This window comes from Gossypium hirsutum, chromosome D12 (assembly GCF_007990345.1).
Source record: "Gossypium hirsutum isolate 1008001.06 chromosome D12, Gossypium_hirsutum_v2.1, whole genome shotgun sequence".
Lineage (NCBI taxonomy): Eukaryota > Viridiplantae > Streptophyta > Magnoliopsida > Malvales > Malvaceae > Gossypium > Gossypium hirsutum.
The window spans coordinates 50,648,478-50,669,025 of record NC_053448.1 but is presented as its reverse complement, the minus strand read 5'-3'; the positions used below and the strand labels follow the sequence as shown (position 1 = coordinate 50,669,025).

The 20,548-nt window shown below is 35.5% G+C and overlaps 2 long non-coding RNA genes across 2 annotated transcripts; one reads left to right on the top strand and one right to left on the bottom strand.

Annotated features, from left to right (window-relative positions):
- The first annotated feature begins 999 nt into the window (after window positions 1-999).
- LOC107956614 (uncharacterized) lies at window positions 1,000-3,017 on the top strand. The gene is made up of 2 exons (XR_001700171.2): window positions 1,000-1,513; window positions 1,811-3,017. It is a non-coding gene; the product is annotated as an uncharacterized lncRNA (long non-coding RNA).
- On the bottom strand, window positions 1,617-3,925 carry LOC121224192 (uncharacterized). Its single transcript, XR_005921775.1, has 3 exons — window positions 2,950-3,925; window positions 2,617-2,692; window positions 1,617-2,230 (listed from the first exon to the last, which is right to left on the bottom strand). It is a non-coding gene; the product is annotated as an uncharacterized lncRNA (long non-coding RNA).
- Between the last annotated feature and the right edge of the window lie 16,623 nt (window positions 3,926-20,548).

Below are 20,548 nucleotides of genomic sequence, written 5' to 3'. Positions count from 1 at the left end.
CGATCCTTTATTGTGGTGCCATCGGCTCACCTTAAAAATGATTTCGGTCTACGAGATTTGAAAAATGAGTTCGGGAATCAGTTACGTACGAGGAAGGGTTAGCACCCTCGTAACGCCCCAAAATCGGTACCAAATTGATTATTTAATGTCTTAGTGTCGAGGGTTAAAAAGATTTTTTTAAAAACTCAAATGATGAAATCTGAAAAGGATAATCAATTGTTTAAGTCAGACGAAGAAATTGAGACCCAATACGTTAGCGTACAATTTCTCAAAATCCCCAAACTTTGAATACCGCTTTTATTTTATAAGTAAATCTTCATTTCGAAAAAGCAATATATCATGCTCAATACATTAGGACACAACAAGTTCAATTCCTGAAAATGATTTTTATGCTTATGCATTTTGAATAAAGAATATTCTCGGTTATTTAGAATTAATAAAGAAAATCGGAACCCAATACGTTAAGGCTCAATTTGCTCGAAAATCCCGAATATCGAATATTGCATTATTTTAAAAGCCAATCAAAAGAAAATGGTTTTAATGTTTTGATGAAACCAAGATATATATTTTGTTAAAAAATTAATGTACAATATGAAACAAATACTTTAATTTAAATTATACATGTATATGTATTTACAAAATATATATATAAGGATGATATATAAGTGAATATGTAAGTAAATTTTGAAAATATGTGTATGCATATATTAAAATACATACATATAAGTATTCACATATAAAATTAAAAAATGAAATATATAAAACAAAAAAAAACTTATAAATAATTTTTAAAAAAAGTATGTATATATATATTATAAAAAAATGCATGTATATGTGCATGGATTATAAAATAAGGAAAAGGCACATGTATTATAAAATATAAATGTATATATATGTGTATATAAAAGTTATGAAAATAAAATAAATATATATGTGTAAAATATATACATGTATTTATAAAATCTAAAAAATATAGGCATATATATTAAATTAAAAAAATATGCGTGTATATGTATAGAAACTTGGAATAAAAAACGTGGTCATAACAATTATAATAATAGTAATAATAATGATGCAATAACAATATTAATAATATTAAAAAACTAAAAAACCTAAAACGACTGATTAAGGATTAAATTGAAAATAAACAGAGTTTAAGGGCCGAATTTAAAGATAAAAAACATCAAAAAGGACCAAATTAAAATGCGCGCAACAGGAGGAGGACCCAAAAGGGAAATTCACCTAAATCTCTCAAACACTGCGTTTAAATGGAATTAAAATAAAACAATTTCAATATTTCATAGAAAAATTTAAAAACAAAAACCATAGTTTTGAAATGATGGAAAAATGAAAAAGATTAAAAATGTAAATAACCCATTAATGCTTCCATTTGCGGTAACAGCAGCCGCAGGGGTTGCTTCATCCTCTCCTTTGCTCCTCACGCTGAAGTTCCCCCCTTTCAACTTCGATTGGAACGAAGCGAAGCAAAGATGTCAACGGCGCACCACCGTTGGTAAGAATCTCCCCTCTTTCTCTTTACTTCGTTTATTTATTTTAAAAACAAGGAAGAAAATAAAGAAAGAAACAAAACAGTGAAAAGAAAAGGAAAAACGGAATAAACTGATCACCTTCAAAATTATCTTTGTTTCTTTGTTTTTTCCTTATTTCTGAAATTCTTGATACAATCTTTTTTTCTTCTCTCCTTTTACAAATTTTATTTGGCTTTATATAGCCGAAAAATAACAAAAAAACTCTTCTTTCATTCTCGTCGTATTTTCTGCCATTATTTGCCATTAGTGGTTCGTTTCAGGTACATGGAAAACGTGAAAGAGGTGCGTCGTGCACGCGGAGGGCTGAACGTTGGCGATGTGGAGGCTGCCGAATGTGGGGCATGCGGCGTTGTCTGCTGCTAACTACTTAGGGCTTCTCCCTTGGGATATATTGTAGTTGGGCTTGGGTTTAGGTTAATGGGCTTGCTTAGGATTAGGTCTAGTGTATTGGGTCATTGGGCTTTAGGTTAGGTTTGGGTTGTGTAAATGATTTTGGGCCCCGGGCAACAATTGGGTATTACAGGTTGTACCCAATGTGAACCAATCATTCCTTGTCTTTCAATTTAAAACAAATAATCTGTACCCTTAAAATGAGGAAATGGTGATATTGCATATCCCATATCTTTAACAAGCCAACACTGGCGTCTGAAAATCATAGAAACTTTCATCTCCAATCACAACTGTATTTGCGAAAAATATGTTAAAACCAACAAAGGCAAAGAAAAAACTTGGGAAAACTTTAAAGTTAATGACATGCTATAAACAGGCAAACAACATAAAAATAGGTTCAGAGTTTTACGAGAACTTTCATTATGAACATGAGAAATGATGGTTGATGATAACAAATCAAAATGGACAGTTGCAATACATGTATGTAAATACGAGGTGTACTTATTATTTGTGCTCAAATGCTCTCAACATGTCCATAACTAGAAAATAAATGATTCTAAACCACAAATCACCAAAATGAAAATAAGCGTTCAGCATCTAACCTACCAACATAAATAGTAACATTTCACATTCTTGAAAATAGATCATTAACTTCATGGTATAGGTTGAAACTTACATCAGCAATTCCGTGTAGGAACAGAGGCAGACGCCGGTAGTGTCCCTCAACTGAACCCGGGTCTTTTATCAGCAGGCTTAAGAATTTGGAAAGAACACATTAGGCTTTCATCAACACTCATCATTGCATCAGCATTATCAAATTCACCACAGTAGTTGGATTTTAAATACAATTAGGAGGCTTAAATGCTTACCTTAGAAAACTTAGCAAACTTAGTACTACATCCTAATATAGCAAACTTAGCAAATGTGGTGAGCCGGTTGATTTCCGACCCTATGAACATGTTTAAAATTAACCACCTAAAAGCTAGCACATGGGGACTTAAATGCTTACCTTAGAAAAGCATAGTCCCATATTTTCTAAACTGCCAAAAATGCCTGTTGCAGCAATGAACCAGCACCCTGAAATGGGAGAATATCAAAAGTCCAGAAATTATAAACTAAGTCCATGGCAGAAAAAGCAACTTAACTATCAAGTCATTTACAGTAACCCTCATAACAAAAAGTCATCACCAACAATAATTAATCGTAATATGATAGGAAATGCTGGGGATATCAATATTAACAACTCATTAGCATTTACAGTTTATCAGCTTTCAAGAACAAGAAACAACTTAAAGTTCATCTCTAGATTTAGAAAGTTAATAATAGTTTCCAAGCTCAGAAAATTGATGAATACCCAAAAATCAACACATGCTGCTTTTTTCTCTATGAAATCATTGTCATAAAGCAAAAACAAAATCTCCATAAATGAAATTCAGTTGAGCAAATAGTCAACGATTCCAATATAGCTCTGACATGGCAGATATTTTTGGTACTTAACTCCTCAAAATCCTTAAGCTTTAAAATGGCGAAGTATTTAAAATGCATAACCACCTAAGAGCACGATCCACAAACACAATAGCAAAAAGTTGATGTCCATGCCACACAAATGGAAAGCAAATCATATAAAATCACAAATAAAACCAAAGATTTTTTGGGAAGAAAAAATGTCATCAGGGAGCCAAGCTGTTTCCCAGGCATCGTTCCAAGAGTCATCTTTGCCATTTTGAGGAGGTTTAGTGGAGAGAGTTTTGAAAAGGGTAGTCAGATTCAAGTGGGGTTTACCAAATTTCGAGTGAATTGTGTACATCACTGGCTTTGTGATGGATTTGGCAATCCGATTAAAGGAGTAAATCATTTTAGGGTTTACGGCAAGCAAGTTTATAGCTTTAAAGAAATAGAAGTTAAAGATGTAGAGAAACAGAAGCCAGCTATGATATTTTTACTAAAATCAATTGTGAACGAGAACAAGAATAGATTTTCATAAAAACGCCACAAAAATCATTTCATTTTGAACAAAACGATGTTGTTTTGTTCTGCTAAAAATCTTATATTTTATCTGTTAAAAATTATTAGTTAAAGTGATTTTATAAAATATTTATTATTATTTTTTATAAATTGGATTTTTATAAAAAAAATTAAGTACTTTCAAAATAAATATCATATATTTTAATAAAAAAACAAATTGGATTTTTATAAATATCGTATATTTGTTATAATTTGGTCCTATCCAAAATAGATAGTTACCTATCTATATCAATTTGTTACTTTTTTTGTCAATGTTTTTTTAAAATCTAATATTTAAAAATATCAAATAGTTTAAATTCATCATTTAACAAATCTTAAATTCTAAACCATTTAATATATATAAAGTTTATCTATTATCTCTTAAATAATTTAAACTTTAATCATAATTTTAATATATTAAAATTTATATTATCTCTTTTACATTATATAAGAAATTATTTAATATATAAATTAAAATACTAATTAATCTAAACCCTAAACTTCTAATCCATAAACCTTGAACCCTAAACCTCTAACCCCTAAACCTTAAACCCCAACCCTTAAACCGTAACCATAAACCATAAATCATAAATCCTAAACCCAGAATCCCTAAACCTTAAAATAGTATCTTAACCCCTAACCCCTAACGTCTAACCCCTAAACCCTTAACCTCTAACCCCTAAACCTTAAATCCCAACCCTTAAACCATAATCCCTAATTCATACTCCCTAAACCTTAAAATAATAACTCTTAAACCGACCTTAAATCTTAAATAAATCATATACCCTAAACCAAAAATCCTAAACTATAGTGATAATTAATTCAATATTTTAAAATTAATACTATCTCTTTTATGATTATATAAGAAATTTTTAATATATAAATTAAAAAATAATCAATAATCATGTACCCAAAAAACTTTAAAATTATTTTAAATAATAGTATTTTAATTTTTCCATGTGCTTTTATTCAAATTATTTCTACATGTCATTATTTTTTTCTGAAGATTTTAAAAATTCAATTAGAAATAAATTAAATTTTATTTAATTAATATAAATAAACCAATTAAGATAAAATGTTTTTAGCGGCGCTTTTTCAAAAACACCGCTAAAGCCCCTAGCATTAGCGGCACTTTCTCAAAAACGCCGCTAAAACACCAAGCATTAATGGCGCCTTCTCAAAAACACTGTTAAAACACCAAACATTAGCGGCGTCTTTTCAAAAACGTCACTAAAGCACCTAGCATTAGCGGCGCTTTTTCAAAAACGCCGCTAAAGCACCCAGCATTAGCGGCGCTTTTTTGAAAACACCGCTAAAGACCCGAAAGGTAAGAAAACGACGCCGTTGGGCTTTGGTTTTTTGCGGTGTTTTTACGAAAAACGCCGCTAATGATTGATCTTTAGTGGCAATTTCCATAAAGCGCCACTAATGCTCGATTTTTACCGGCGTTTTTTGTCCAAGCGTCGCTAAAAGTGCCGCTAAAAGCCTGTTTTGGTGTAGTGTCAGTGAATAATTCTACTATCTTTAATCCACAACACAACAAGTGAATCACACTCTATCACTCACAAAGTATAAAGATCTCACCTTTGCACCTAAAGACTAGAACACTTACCTCCAAATTCTTCCCTTGAGAACTTGGGCATTAAACACTCGACGATGTTTACAATATCAGTTTGCACTCTCTTACAAGATTCCACAATGAACATATTAGAATGCACTCAGTAAGCTCTTATACAAAACATATACAAGCCTCAAAGCATAAATTCAATTTCAACTTGTTAAAATAGAATCTAAGTAAATAAAAAGTAACACCTTGAAAATAGTTATTACATCAATAACAATAAAAATAAAATCACTAGAAGATATGCTCTCCAAAATCAGTCGCATTATCTCTGTCACAACTCCACATTCTAAAGACTTAATTGATTCACACGCATCCAATCTTCAAATGCCAAAGACTAGTTTCCATAGATGAACCAAAGTATCCTTAATAACATAGCTCATTAACAGATTCAAAATTTTTCTTCATTAAATTGTCAAATCAGATAAGACAGGTTTTTAGCCCCTTCAGTAGCAGTTTACAGTTGACACAATCGAGTGCCACTCAACAACTCCTTCAATACTGAGTTCTCAATGCCATATTCTTATCTTGTTACCTTTCTTTATACTTAAAAACTAGATTTTTTTATGGATTTCAATTTTTTTTTTGCTAAGATTTTATATTTTCGATGTGCAAATGTAATGTTGAAATAATAAAATGGTAAAAATGATAGAGTATTAGAACTTACGAAGATGACAAAACTTGTAAGGAATAAAAGCTATATGTATATTAATCTCTAAATTAAAAGACTAAAAAATAATATAAATGATTATTTACATTAAAGGGTGTTGATACAATGAATAATAAGGATGGAGTATAAAAGAGATAGTGGTGGTTGTTACAGAGGTCAGTTCACTTAGTGAGGGTGAAAAGTCAGAGGTTAAGGAAAATAAAGTTGAAAGAAGTATATCCGAGCTCTAAAGACCCGATGACTACGTGTGGGAATTTTGTCCGGGTAAGACCCGATAACTTCGTGTAGAGATTATGTCCGGGTAAGATTTCGTAATAAGAATTGCTTATAAATATATTCAATGCGAAAGGTTAAACAGGTATGTACTCCAAGTTTATATGCGAGCTTGATTTGCACTAAATCATAAGGTAGTTATGTGATGCATACGAGAGCAATCTATGAGACTATTCCTATGATTATGTGACATCGGATCAGTGTGAGAGGTGATGTGAAATCATACGATATATCTATGTCACATGAGCTCACTTTTATGTGAAAGTTTATCTGCCTATTGTATATGATGAGATGTGCATATTCGGTAAAGGGATGGTATGCCCGAAGGAAGAGTGAAATAAAAATACGAACAACTATGTTATAATTTGATTGTTATCTGTTAACACTGCTTAAAACTTACTAAGCATTGTAATGCTTACTCCGTTTACTCTGTTTCCTCTGTTTTATAGATCTCATTGCGAAGCTACAGGCTCGGGGATCGTCAGCAACTAGTCACACTATCACTATCCACTGTTTGGTACTGCTATGTTTTGGATTATCTTATGGCATGTATAAAATAGACTAGTGGCGGAAGAATATTTTGGTTAATGTATATAGCCATGCGAAAATGGCTTATATATGTTTGAGCATAATGTTATAATCATTTGGTATGGAATGGTTAATCACTATCATAATTTGTGCTATTTATGCTAAAAGGGCTAGTTGAATCATGGAAACTATGAAATAGGTAAAGTCTACCTTAAAGGCAGATGCTGGCAGCAGCAGTGATGTAGAATTAGAAAATCACTAAAAATATTAGGATTGGAATTAAATAATGAATAAATTATGTAAACGAACCTTGATGAATCTATTTTCATAGGAAAGTAACGAAACGATCATATGGACAGTATGTTAAGAGATATTCAGGTTCTCGTGAGACAGGGCCAGAACGGTTTCTGGATTCCCTGTTCCGACTTTGGAAATTCATTATAAATTAACCAGAGATAATTAGGAGTCATGCCATATATGTATAGATTCCTCTCTGAGTCTAGTTTCTATAGAAACAAACGGCATCAGTATTGAAGCTCTGTGCAGGGAGATATCCAAGTCGTAATGCGCAAAGGTCAGTGTAGTCGATCCCTGTAACATGGGAGACTTTGACTAATAAACTGTACTAATTGGCCTGACCAAAAATTCTAGAAAAAAATATGTAGATGGGCATATGAGTCTAGTTTCAGGAAAAAATTACGAAACTGATTTTCGAGTTGTGAAACTCAAGATATGATTTTTAAGGTGACAGTGTCGCAGTTAGCCAACTGCCTGGAAAATTTTAAAATGGACTGCGATAGTAAGCGAATTTAGTCTGTGAACCCCTCGTGTCCGACTCCGGCAACGGTCTCGGGTACGGGGTGTTACAATTTTATAAGTTGTGACAACCCTAAAATGACCCTAGTCGGAAAGCGGTTTCGGGACCGCTAAACCGAGTCACCAAATTATTTGAATATGATATTTATTGTCTAAAATATGTGAATATGAATGTGTGAAAGTTTTGAGCTTCGATTTAGTCGATTGCATGTGAATTTAATTAATAGGACTTATGTGTGGCACTTTTAAAAGGTGATAGGTTAATCTATAAGGACCTATTAGTGCATGTTATGAAAATAATGGGCTTGCATGTCAAATTTCCACCTATGACAAGTAGTGGCCGGCCATGCTATGGGTTAAAGCCTATTATAAACATTTTTGTGTTAGTGATTTATGTTAGAAATAATAAAATAAAAGGTTAGTAATAAAGTAATAAAAAGGGAGGGGTGATGAAAACAAAGTTGTCTCATCCTTGCTCCCCCTATTGCCGTGACTTGAGGAAGGAAGAAGAAGAGGATTTTCTTGCTTCATGATGGGTTGGTTGATGTTTAGGAAGAGGTATGTTAATGCTCTTTCATTGAAAGTCTTTGTATATTTGGAGTGGTCATCAAGTATAGAAGCTAACTCATGGCAAATGTTTTTGTAAATTTATGAAGATGACATTCGGTCATGGATGTTTGTATTTCTTTGATGTTGTTTTTGATGCTTAGGTGTATTGAGGGTTGATTATAGATGAGTTGAGCTTGGTAAAATTGAATATTTGTGGCTTAATTGCTTAATGACAATTGGCTATGTTGAAATGCCAAATTAGTGCTAAATTGTAAGTATTTAATTGAGTGTTCGAATATGAATTTAAGAAGAATGATACATTCGACTATGCTTTGATGTGCTTGGATTATTGTTCATTGAGTAAGTGATTGAGGAATGATTAGAAGAATTTGAATGCTAAACTAGTTGATTTGTTTATAATGTCCGATTATGATCAATTATAGAGATGTGAATAAAAATTTGTTTGGTGATATATATATATTCGGCAATGGGATAAAATGTGTATCAAGGTAAGTTTCATGGTGATTATGCTTGTGATGTTGGGTTAATATTCGGCATTGAGTAATGTTGGGGTAAGGTGATTAATCGGCTATGAAATTAGCTAAATTAAATAAGCATGAAATCGAGTCATGGTATGTTTTATCGAATATGATACATATTGAAATCTATTGTTTTAGATATAGATTAAATGATATGTGATTGCCCAATGTGATAGTTAAGTGAATAATATTGGTTAAGTACTTAAGCAAATCTATTGTTTTACTTAAGCTTAAGAGCAAAGAGGATCAAAGTCGGATGGGGGAAAAGAGAAAGTAAACAAATAGCCGTGGATATCTAGTCGTCGACCACTTCCGAGGTAAGTTTTAAGTGATTAAACGTTGAGTAAATTCAATCATAATAGGACATAATGAGTTGATTTAATAAGATATGATGTGGCCATGATATGTCTTAAACTCAAATGGTAAGTTCATATGTGTTTGGACTTGGAAAGTTAAGAGCAAATTGTAATAATTTGCTTTGGACAGCAGCAGTAACGTGATTTTAGAAAATCACTATAAATTGTTGGTGTGGAATTATAGGCTGAATAAAATATATAATCAAGGCTTAATTAGTCTAGATTCTTATAAAAGAGACCTTGTGAGCAAACAAATTTCCTATAAAGAGATGTTTAAAGTTGTGTGAGACGGTGTTAGAATGACTCCGAAATCCCCTGTTCTGTTTTTAGAAAATCATTATAAATTGTACAAAAATGGTTATAAGATAAATTTATATGCTTAGACTCCTTAATGAGTCTAGTTTCAAATGAAATCAAATACAACACATTTTGAATTCTGTAAAATGAGAAATTTGATTCGTAGTGAAGAGTGGTCAGATTAGTCAAACAGTGAAACAGGGGAAACTTTAAGAAAAATCTGGTATTGATTGGCCAAACCTAAAATTCTGAAAATTTTATGGATGGAAGATATACGAGTCTATATTCAGGGAAAATTAACGGCAAGTGATTTGGAGTTTTGTAGCTCCAGTTATAAATAATTTAGTGACTACTGCTCAGGAAAACAGCTCGTAGTGAATATGTGATTTTGTTGTAAACATGGATAAAACTTGTTTTAGTTACTCATAAGCTATTGATTAAACCCATACGTGAATTCTAAATCGTGATATTGTAAAACGATACATGAGTGTTAGATGGATCTTTGATATTAAAATTTGTGAAATTGTAAGTTTATGAGTATTCGAATATGAAATGATAGTATGGCGTGAAATTGAATTATTCATTGGGAAATGATTAATGTAGATTCGGCCAAGACAAAGTGTATACATGATAGTATATGTGATATGTGAAGTATATTTGGATAATTGTGATGTGAATGTATATATATGTGATAAGGCCTAATGGCCGATGTGATGAATGTGAAAGTGTATATATATGTGATAAGGCCTAATGGCCGATGTGATGAATGTAAAAGTGTATATATGTGATAAGGCCTAATGGCCGATGTGATGAATGTGAAAGTGTATATATGTGATAAGGCCGAATGGCCAATGTGATGAATGTGAAAGTGTATATATATGTGATAAGGCCTAATGGCCGATGTGATGAATGTGAAAGTGTATATATATGTGATAAGGCCTAATGGCCGATGTGATGAATGTGAAAGTGTATATATGTGATGAGGCCTAATGGCCGATGTGATGAATGTGAAAGTGTATATATGTGACAGGGCCGAGTGGCCAACGTGATGGATGTGAAAGTGTATAAATGTGATAAGTCCCGAAGGGCAATTGTGTCAGTACTATATCCGGGTTAAAACCCCGCAGGCTTTATGCGAGAGTATTATCCTGATTAATGTCTGTAGGCTTCGTGCTCGTACTATATCCGAGCTTTAAAAACCCGACGGCTAAATGCTAGGATTCAAGTAAGACTTTGATATTGAGTATCTGCATTAAGTTACCATCAAATAAGTATTATGTATTCAAGATGTTCAGGTACGTATTACTTACTCATCGGTGGAGTGATTTCGAGGTGAATTATCAGTATCAAAGAGGTAGGTAAATGTGATTAATATTATAACTCCAAATGTGAGAATGTGCTTTGGAAATATTTGACCATCTAGGTCATTATTATTTGAAAGTATATATGTGGCAGCCAAGTGTTGCGTTTAATGATATTATAGATCGAGATGAAGCTCAGATTAACTTCATCGAACAGTTGAAATGAATGACCAATAATAGTGATTGAGAACACTTTGTCTTGCTTAAAACTTACTAAGCATTAAATGCTTACTCCGTTCTTTGAATCTCTGTTTTATAGATTTTGGTTCGTCAGCTATCGGACTCGGGATTATTGAAGTCGAAGTCGCCCACACTATCAAAGCCCTTTTGGTACACTTTTGGTTGAACTCTGAAAATGGCATGTATAGAACTACCCTTTTGTAGTGGGTCATGGACCCTTTGGATTTGTATAATTTTGGATAGCCATGTGAAAATGGCTTATATATGTTTGAGCATAATTTTATAATCATTTAGTATGGATATGGTTATTGAGAGGTGTGGATATGCTTAACAAGGATTGGCCATGGGAATGGTCAATCACTATCATAATTTGTGCTATTTATGCTAAAAGGGCTAGTTGAATCATGGAAACTATGAAATAGGTAAAGTCTACCTTAAAAGCAGATGCTGACAGCAGCAGTGATGTAGATTTGGAAAATCACTAAAAATAGTAGGAATAGAATTAAATAGTGAATAAATTATTTAAATGAACCTTGATGAATCCACTTTCATATGGAAGAAACAAAACGGTCATATGAGTGGTATGTTAAGAGATAATTAGGTTTTCGTGAGACAGGGCCAGAACGGTTTCTGGATTCCCTGTTCCAACTTTGGAAATTCATTATAAATTAACCAGAGATAATTAGGAGTCATGCCATATATGTATAGATTCCTCTCTGAGTCTAGTTTCTATAGAAACAAACGGCATCAGTATTGAAGCCCTGTACAGGGAGATATCCGAATTGTAATGCATGAAGGTCAGTGTAGTCGCACCCTATAACAGGGGAGACTTTAACTAATAAACTGTACTAATTGGCCTGACCAAAAATTCTAGAAAAAAATATGTAGATGGGCATATGAGTCTAGTTTCAGGAAAAATTTACGTAACTGGATTTCGAGTTTCAGAACTTAAGATATGATTTTTAAAGCGACTAGTACGCAGATTGGCAGCTTGTCTGGGAAATTTTTTTTAAGTGGTTTGAAGTCTGTTAACACCTCGTGTTCGACTCCGGCGACGGCCTCGGGTTCGGGGTGTTACATTTGATTGGTATCAGAGCTATGGTTTAGTCGGTTCTAGGACTACCATAGCACGTATGAGTCTAGCTATACATGCCTTAATGTTAATGTTTAAATGTGTGATGACTTCTGACGGTTAAAATTTTTGTTTTGATTAGTAAATGGATCCCGGTGTAGAGAGAACCTTGGCGGATGACGTTGAAAGTGTAGCGGCTGCTCCTGCACAAGGGACGCCGCCTGTTGAACCTCAGTCATCTGCGAATAATCAAGGTGAGGGGGCTAAACAAGCCTTCTTTACCATGATGAATTAGTGGGTCGCGCAATATGCTCGAACCAATCCGGCTGTCCAACAATTCCCGAATTTGAATAATCCACCCCAAGAGCCCGTAATGCCATCAGTTACTGATCCTGTGAGGCTGAGTAAGCCACCTGTAGACTTGATTAGGAAGCGCGGGGCCGAGGAGTTCAGGGCCATAGTTACTGATGATGCTGAAAGGGCCGAGTTCTGGCTTGATAACACCATTCGGGTGTTTGATGAACTGTCATGCACGCCCGATGAATGTCTAAAGTGTGCTATATCCTTGTTGTGGGACTCAGCCTACTATTGGTGGAGGACCCTGATTTCCATAGTCCCAAACGAACGAGTAACTTGGGACTTCTTTCAAACGGAATTTCGAAAGAAATATATTAGTCAACGGTTCATTGATCAAAAGCGTAAGGAATTCTTAGAACTCAAGCAAGGCCGTATGACAGTATCTGAATACGAACATGAATTCGTAAGACTCAGTAGGTATGTCCGGGAGTGTGTAGCTGATGAGGTTGCTATGTGCAAAAGATTCGAAGAAGGATTGAATGAAGATTTAAAGCTACTAGTGGGTATTTTGGAGATAAAAGAATTCGTAACACTAGTCGAACGAGCCTGCAAGGCGGAAGAACTTGGAAAGGAGAAGAAGAAGGCTGAATTTGAAGCTAGAGACTATCGTAAAAGATCGACGGGTAAAGCTCCGTTCTCAGCTGTAAAGAAGTTCAGGGAGGACACTAATAAGTCGAGGACGACTGTGGGAATTTCCATCAGAGCACGACCATCGATGGACTCCCGAGCTACTTCGGTAGCTAGTGTGGGCAATAATCGTCAAGAGAAACCTAAATGCCCCCAATGCGGAAGACGACACCTAGGTGAATGTTGGGGTAAATCTACTAACAGGGCCTGTTACGGATGCGGTTCGAAGGACCACTTCATTAGAGATTGCACGGAGCTTGATGAGAAGAATAAGATTCATGGTGCAAGACCTAGTGGAGTGACAACTAGAGGTAGACCACCGAAAATTTTAGGAGGTAGGGGTGGTAGTCAGAGAGGGGCCTCTGATACGGCTGTTCGAGCCGAGAACCGTACTCCTGCTAGAGCATATGCCATTCGCGCACGAGAGGAGGCATCCTCCCCTGACGTCATCACTGGTACCTTCACTCTCTTTGATACTAATGTGATTGCATTGATTGACCCTGGTTCTACTCATTCATATGTATGTGAAACCTTAGCATCCAGTAAGACTCTACCTGTTGAGTCTACTGAGTTCGTAATTCGAGTGTCAAACCCTTTGGGTCAATACGTACTTGTTGATAAAGTGTGTAAGAGATGCCCTCTAATAATCCGAGAATCCTGTTTTCCAGCCGATTTGATGCTTTTGCCGTTTGACGAATTTGATGTTATTCTTGGTATGGATTGGTTGACCGAACATGATGCAGTGGTGAACTGCAAAAGAAAAACCATCGATTTGAGGAGTGCAAATAATGAGGTAGTCCGAGTTGAGTCTACCGATTTGAAGGGGGTGCCAGTGATAATATCTTCAATGACCGCTCAGAGATATGTGAAAAAGGGTTGTGAAACATACCTTGCGTATGTACTTGATAGCAAAGAGACGGAAAGGAAACTTGAATCAGTACCAGTGGTTTGTGAGTATCAGATGTTTTTCCTGAGGAGTTACCGGGGTTGCCACCGGTTCGAGAGGTGGAATTCGGCATCGAGATTGTACCTGGTACCACGCCAATCTCAATAGCCCCGTATCGTATGGCATTAACAGAATTAAAGGAATTGAAAGTTCAATTGCAAGAATTGATGGATAGAGGTTTCGCTCGACCTAGTTTTTCTCCATGGGGCCCACCCGTATTGTTTGTGAAAAAGAAGGATGGAACCATGAGATTGTGCATCGACTATCGTCAGTTGAATAAAGTGACCATAAAGAATAAATACCCGTTGCCACGTATTGATGATTTGTTTGATCAATTAAAGGGAGCCTCAGTATTTTCCAATATAGATTTGAGATCTGGTTATTATCAGTTGAGGGTTCGAGACTCGGACATACCCAAAACCGCTTTTAGAACGAGGTACGGTCACTACGAATTCTTAGTGATGCCGTTTGGGCTCACTAATGCCCCTGCGGTATTTATGGATTTAATGAATCGAGTATTCAGACCATACTTGGATCGATTTGTGGTTGTGTTTATTGATGATATTTTGGTTTATTCACAAGGTGAAGCCGCACACGCCGAGCATTTGAGGTTAGTATTACAGATTTTGCGAGACAAGCAGTTATACGCAAAATTCAGTAAATGTGAATTTTGGTTGAGAGAGGTTAGCTTTTTGGGGCACGTGGTGTCCGCATCGGGTGTTAGAGTGGATCCGAACAAAATTTCGGCCATACTCGATTGGAAACCTCCGAGGAATATTACTGAAGTTAGGAGCTTTTTGGGACTTGCCGGATACTACCGACGGTTTGTAAGGGGTTTCTCGATGATAGCTGCACCGTTGACGAAACTACTCTAAAAAGATGTTGAGTTTGAGTGGACAGAGAACTGTCAGAAGAGTTTCGATCGACTAAAGACCTGCTTAACCGAAGCTCCAGTGCTAGTACAACCGGAGTCCGGCAAAGAGTTTGTCATTTATAGTGATGCATCCTTACTTGGGCTAGGTTGTGTGTTGATGCAAGAAGGTCGAGTTGTGGCTTACGCGTCGAGACAATTAAAGCCGCATGAAAGAAACTATCCGACCCATGATCTTGAATTGGCGGCCATAGTGTTCGCTCTGAAAATATGGCGGCATTACTTGTTTGGGGAAAGGTGTCATATTTATTCGGACCACAAAAGTCTTAAATATTTGATGACTCAAAGAGATCTAAATCTGCGACAAAGACGTTGGCTTGAGTTGTTGAAAGACTATGAACTTGTTATTGATTATCACCCGGGAAAGGCTAACGTGGTTGCCGATGCTTTAAGTCGGAAAGCACTGTTTGCTTTGAGAGCGGTGAATGCTCACTTGTCCTTCTCACCCGATGGGGTGCTAGTAGCTGAATTAGAGGCCAAACCATTATTGATTCGTCAAATACTTGAATTCCAGAAAGTCGATGCTGAATTGGTCACAAAACGAGTTGAATGTGCTTCGAATGAGGAATCGGAGTTTCGGATTGACGACAATGATTGCTTGACGTTCAGAGGTCGATTATGTGTTCCAAGAAATTCGGAACTTATTTCAATGATTTTGGACGAGGCTCACAGTAGTCGAATGTCAGTCCACCCAGGTAGTACTAAAATGTACAATGACCTGAAACGTCAATTTTGGTGGCCCGGTATGAAACGAGACATTTCCGAATTTGTTTCAAGGTGTTTGATATGCCAACAAGTAAAAACGGAACATCAAGTGCCGTCGGGATTACTTCAGCCGATCACGATACCCGAATGGAAGTGGGATCGGGTAACGATGGATTTTGTATCTAGATTGCCATTGTCATCAAGCAAGAAAGATGCAATCTGGGTCATTGTTGATAGATTGACCAAGTCTGCTCATTTTATCCCTGTCCGTACGGATTTTTCGCTCGATAAATTGGCAGAATTATATGTCTCCCAAATAGTTCGGTTGCATGGGGTACCTATTTCCATCGTGTCGGATAGAGACCCAAGATTTACCTCGCGATTTTGGAAGAAATTACAAGAAGCATTGGGTACCAAGATGCACTTTAGCACCGCATTCCATCCTCAGACCGATGGCCAATCTGAGCGGATAATTCAAATACTCGAGGATATGTTGAGATGTTGTGTTTTAGAGTTTTGTGGTTCATGGGAAAGATATCTGCCTTTGATCGAATTCGCTTACAACAATAGTTTTCAGTCAAGCATTAAGATGGCACCTTACGAGGCTTTATACAGTCGTAAATGCCGTACCCCATTATTTTGGACTGAACTTAGTGAAAGTAAGATCCTTGGGGTTGATTTGATTAAGGATGCCGAGCAGAAAGTCCGAGTAATTCGCGAAAGTTTGAAAGCCGCTTCGGATCGTCAAAAGTCGTATGCGGATTTGAAAAGAAAAGACATTGAATATCAGGTCGGAGACAAAGTATTTCTCAAAGTTTCACCCTGGAAGAAGGTGCTTAGATTTGGTCGTAAGGGCAAACTAAGTCCGAGGTTTATCGGTCCGTATGAGGTATCCGAACGAGTTGGACCAGTTGCATACCGATTAATTTTACCCCCTGAGCTTGAAAAGATTCACAACGTTTTCCATGTCTCGATGCTTCGACGATATAGGTCCGACCCGTCGCACGTAATCACTCCATCTGAGATCGAGATTCAGCCTAACTTGAGTTATGAAGAAGAACCGGTTCGTATTTTGATGCGTGAAGTAAAAGAGTTGCGAAATAAGAAAATCCCATTAGTGAAGGTGTTGTGGCATAAACACGGAATTGAAGAAGCCACTTGGGAACGTGAGGACTCTATGAAGGATCGATATCCAAAATTATTCACCGGTAAGATTTTCGGGGACGAAAATTTCTTATGTGGGGGAGAGTTGTGACAGCCCTAATGTGACCCTAGTCGGAAAGTGGTTTCGGGACCACAAAACCGAGTCGTAAAAATGATTAATTGTTATATTCTATGCTTATTATGTGTGTACATGCATATGTCGACGTTTCATTCCCTAATTTTGCCAATTGCATGAGAAATTATTAAATAGGGATCAATATGAGACATGGTGAAATATGATAGACTAATTTTAAATGGTTTATTAGTGCATGTCAACACAAGGGTGGACTTGCATGTCAAATTGCCCAATTTTCTTTATAGTGGCCGGCCAAGATGGGTGTTGATGGGCAAATATATATGTTTAATTAGTTATTAAAATAAGAAATGGCATTATGTGAGAAAAAAATAATATTAGTGAAATAAAGGTAAGAGTGTGTTCATCTTCCTTACCTTCTAGCAAAGCCGAAACAAAAGGGGAAAGAGGAAGGAATTTGTCTAGGGCATTCGGCTATCTTGGAGGTTAAATAAGGTAGGAGTTCATGTTATTTCTATTGATTTTTATGAGAATCTAGTAGTAGTCAAGCTCTTATTGTAACCCATATGTTGATTTTTCTTTAGTTTTGGTGACAAATTGTGCATACGGTATTATTGGATAAATGCTAAAAGGATGGTGTTTTGATATTTTGGATTGAAATATTAGAAAGGGGAAAATATGAGCTACCTAATTAGATATATGTGAATTTAAAAGATGGTATGAACAAATGTGGAGTTTTGCTAGTTTAGGATTATTCGGCCAAGTGTTTATGTGGTGGAAATTAAGTGTTAAATGGAATGAAAATGATATTATATGGGGGCATGTATATTCGGCCATATGAGTAAATATATAGATGATGTTAAATTTGATTATGTATAATGGGCCATATAGAGTACACATTGTGATATTAACTTTAATTCTCTATAATTGATCAAGTGGGTGATATTGGTTTATATGGTTGAATTTGATTTATGAATATGCACCTTGAAATAAAATATATCATCGACTATGTTACTTTGGAAGTAAGAATGCATTCGGCCTTGAGACAATTTATAAGTATTAGTTAAGGTTCTAATGTTTTGAACAAGAATGGTTGTAAGATGAAACGAAAATTATTAAAATATATATGAGTAATTAACAAGGGTGGTTGCCGTGTATATAATATTTATGTGTGTTTTATTGAAATATTTATTGGGTTAATTATAGTAATTGGATCTTAGGTGATCAATAGCCGAATGGCTTAAAGTTAGTAAAAAGCATAAGGTGAATAAAAATAAAATGTTGCCGTATGATTCTTTTGACATGAAACTATTAATGTTATGGGATATAAATAACTAGCAAGGTAATTAAACTAGTTAATTTATTTATTTAAGCTCAAGAACCTAAAGGAGAGGCGTCCAACAAGGGGAAATCGAAGGTCATCGAGTAGCCGACTTGGAATTATTTTACCCAACATAAGGTAAGTCACCAAGCATATATTTTGTATTGATCTAAATAGACATAATGTCTATGTAATTATGCCGAATGGAATGATAAATTTATATACATGTATGCATGTGGTGATGAAAGTGTTGAATGAAAAGAAAAGAGGTGAGATGTATTGAGTTGTTGATCTCGGCACTAAGTGTGCGGGTATAAACATTTATGATCATGAGATTGGCACTAAGTGTGCGGGTTTAAATTGTACAGCACTAAGTGTGCGAGTTTGATTATATAGCACTAAGTGTGCGAGTTGATTATATAGCACTGAGTGTGCGGACTTAATATATATTTTTGAATCACTATGGACACTAAGTGTGCGACATTATTGAGTTGATCACGGACAGCGAATCGGGTAAGTACCTTGAGTTCGTGACTAATAGGCGCTATGTTTATATTTGAAGTTGAGTTTGGTAAGTTTGAACCTATGTGACAATTATAATTGAAGTCACGTACATAAGATTTATCGTGGAATAGGTGAAAGGTCGTTTAATTGTATGATTGTAACGAAAATAAAATGATGTATGAAAATGCCTCAAATATCCTATTGATTAGTATATGGAATGTGAATGCATGACTTGGTATGAGATTGAACCGATAGGTTTAAGGAACTATGGTATGGTTCGGTATGGATGGAGTAACTAGCCTCGTTCCATTTTGTTTCCTCTTGTGATAATGTTATTAATGGATGGTAGTGCATTGCTTATGACTTACTGAGTTATATACTCACTCGGTGTTTCCTTGTCACCTATTTTAGGTTTCTTGGACTCGTCTCTTTTTGCGTGATCGGGCCGTCATCGGAGTCATCACACCGGCTAGCAACTTTTGGTATCTTCTTTTTAGTCAGTCTAGGAGAACATTTCGGCATGTATAGGCTAATATGTTTTGTTGAAATTTGGTATGTAAACTTTTAGCCATGCGAAAATGGCATAAATGTTCGGTTGGATTTGGTTCTATAATGTTAGGTCGTAAGTCTTGGAAATTCGATTTTTATGCCTTATGTCATGGTTGATTATTTTTGGTGTTAAAAGTCATGATATGGCAATAGTGTAGTAGGGAGATGTTTGACCATGATTAGCCTTTGGCATGGCTAGTCATGATCATAATTTGTGATATGTATGATGAATTACTAGTTAGATCAAGGAGAAATCACGAAATAGGCATAGTTGCTTTAGTAACAGATGCTGGCAGCAGCAGTGACGTGAGATTGAAAAATCACTAAAAATAGTAGGAGAGGAATTAATTAATGAATAAATTATGTAATCGAAGCTCGATGAGTCTATTTTCATATAGAAGAAACGAAACGACCATATGAGCTGTATGTTAGGAGATAATTAAACTCTTGTGAAACAGGGCCAGAGCGATTTCTGGATTCCCTGTTCCGACTTTGGAAATTCATTATAAATTAACCAGAGATAATTAGAAGTTATGCCATATGTGCATAGATTCCCCTTTGAGTCTAGTTTCTATAGAAACAAACGAAATCAGTATTGAAGCCCTGTACAGGGAGATATCCAAGTCGTAATGCGCAAAGGTCAGTGTAGTCGATCCCTGTAACATGGGATACTTTTACTAATAAACTGTACTAATTGACCCGACCAAAAATTCTAGAAAAAAATATGTAGATGGGAAAATGAGTCTAGTTTCAGGGAAAATTCACGGAACTGGATTTCGAGTTTTAGAACTCAAGATATGATTTTTAAAGCGACTAGTACGCAGAGTGGCAGCTTGTCTGGGAAATTTTTTTATAAGTGGTTTGAAGTCTGTTAACACCTCGTGTTCGACTCCGGCGACGGTCTCGGGTTCAGGGTGTTACATTTGATTGGTAAAGAAACCGTGTAAGCAAAGGAATTTCCGATAATGAGATACTTAAAGTTGTGTGAGACAGCACAGAATGACACTGTAATCCTCTGTTCTGTTTTTAGAAAATCATTATAAATTGTACAAAAATGGTTATAAGATAAAATTTATATGCTTAGACTCCTTAATGAGTCTAGTTTCAAATGAAATCAAATACAACACATTTTGAATTCTTTAAAATGAGAAAATTGATTCGTAGT